Here is a 1,725-nt window from a genome sequence, read left to right as displayed (position 1 = left end):
AGGGGAGGATGACCAGAGAAAGAGAGTGAAGTATGAGCCTGTTCCCATCAACAAAGTAGGAAACTACTGTGATGGTGAGGATGGCAACACTACTTTACTTGTGGAATTCAATGAAGTCAAGAGTATGGCTATATTGGATAGTGGAGCAGGAGTAGCCATAGCCACCAAGCAAATATGGGAATCTCGGGGTAAACCATCCTTGAGAAAGACAAGGATGAGGCTTCAGTTAGCAGATGGATTCATTGAGTCTCCAATCGGCTTACTTGAGCAAGTAGTTGTGACTTCATGCGGAAGAGAATATGAACACACTTTTGCGGTTGTGGATTTCAAAAGGAAGCCCAACTATGAGATCATCCTAGGTCGCCCATTCATGCGCCCATTGAAAATGATTTAAGATTGGGGCTACAACTACATCTACCTACTACGACAGCCAAGTGCCACAACTCATATTGACTTACGAGATCATTCCTTCAAGGATGTTTTTAATACACCCATCAAGGACATGATTTCCACTGTAGATCAGGATGAGTCTGTACCATCATTCCTTCAAGGATGTTTTTAATACACCCATCAAGGAAATAGTGAAGGAGCTGAAGCTCATAAGACTATATTGTTGAACCTTTTCTGGAACATGAGTTAGAACCATATGGTTGGCATGATATTCTCGCTATGTTAGATGTTTGCACAAATGTTCATGCTGTCAAGCATTGTGATGAAGATGGTTATGACATCATGTCTGTGAGAATGGTTTAAGTGATTGAAGTTGCAGACAAATATCACTAGTGGCAATTATGATGAGGAGATCATACTAGAAGGACCTAGAGCAGATTCTTCAAGAATATGGTACGGAAGTACTAGCAATGAGAGTTTGAAATCTTTGGTGAAAGATGGATATCTCGCCATTTGAAGACGTTCAGGGTGAGAAACTGGTTGGAGAATCAGATGACAAGGAGCCTGATATTGAGGATAACGAGTTGGAATTCTATGATGCATCAGATGAAACTCTCTTTGAAGATGAGTCAAAAAGACGAAAACCAAATAAACGAGAGAGAAGGTTTGCCAAGAAATCAAAGAAGACGATGTTGAAACTTAGGAATGGAAAACATGTTCAAGTTGAGCTTAACCTAAGCCAGAGACAACAAAACGGCAAATCAAATGAGCTTAAAGTTAATGATGTCATTGGGTTGGAACAATGTTGAGACAGTGCAGGAAGAAGACAGTGGTGATGACAACGAGCAGTAATGGGAAGTCTCAATATTTTAAATGGGTTGGTGCTAGTGATTGCATCAAAGACAAGGTGTCAAGTTGCTACTTAACACAAATCTTTGAACTTGATGCCCGTAAACTGAAATTGAAATGAAAAGTTCAATGCCACTTGAAAAAGAAACAAAAAATGAAAGTAACCACAACGAAAGTAAGGGAAAGGACAAATATTGTTTGTCAAAATGGGAAATGAACAATGACACAAAAAACAAGAATGACAAATAGTCTTCAGGTGTTCCTTCACATTACAAGAAGTATACAGTCGAGGAAAGAAAGATATTGGTTCAGAAGCCGGATAGAATGAGTATCACTCCCGATGTGTCTTATGATGAACTTGAAGATGCGAAACGGGTGGATCTTGCTCTTCGAGGGGAGGATCCAAGGCCAGTATATATAGCTATAGATTATCAACACAAGATGACATTTGCGATGAAAGGGGCATGTGCCTATCGAGTTATGTCG

At 39.9% G+C, this 1,725-nt stretch overlaps 1 pseudogene; it reads left to right on the top strand.

The window, feature by feature from the left end:
• Nucleotides 1-732: 732 nt before the first annotated feature.
• On the top strand, nt 733-1,316 carry LOC147884983 (uncharacterized; annotated as a pseudogene).
• The last annotated feature ends 409 nt before the right edge of the window (nt 1,317-1,725 follow it).

The sequence above is a fragment of the Dipteris shenzhenensis genome, chromosome 26 (assembly GCF_047967505.1).
Source record: "Dipteris shenzhenensis isolate YYH24624 ecotype China chromosome 26, Dip_SZ_1.0, whole genome shotgun sequence".
Taxonomy (NCBI): domain Eukaryota; kingdom Viridiplantae; phylum Streptophyta; class Polypodiopsida; order Gleicheniales; family Dipteridaceae; genus Dipteris; species Dipteris shenzhenensis.
The sequence above is the reverse complement of the archived record's forward strand: the minus strand, read 5'-3'. Positions and strand labels throughout refer to the sequence as shown.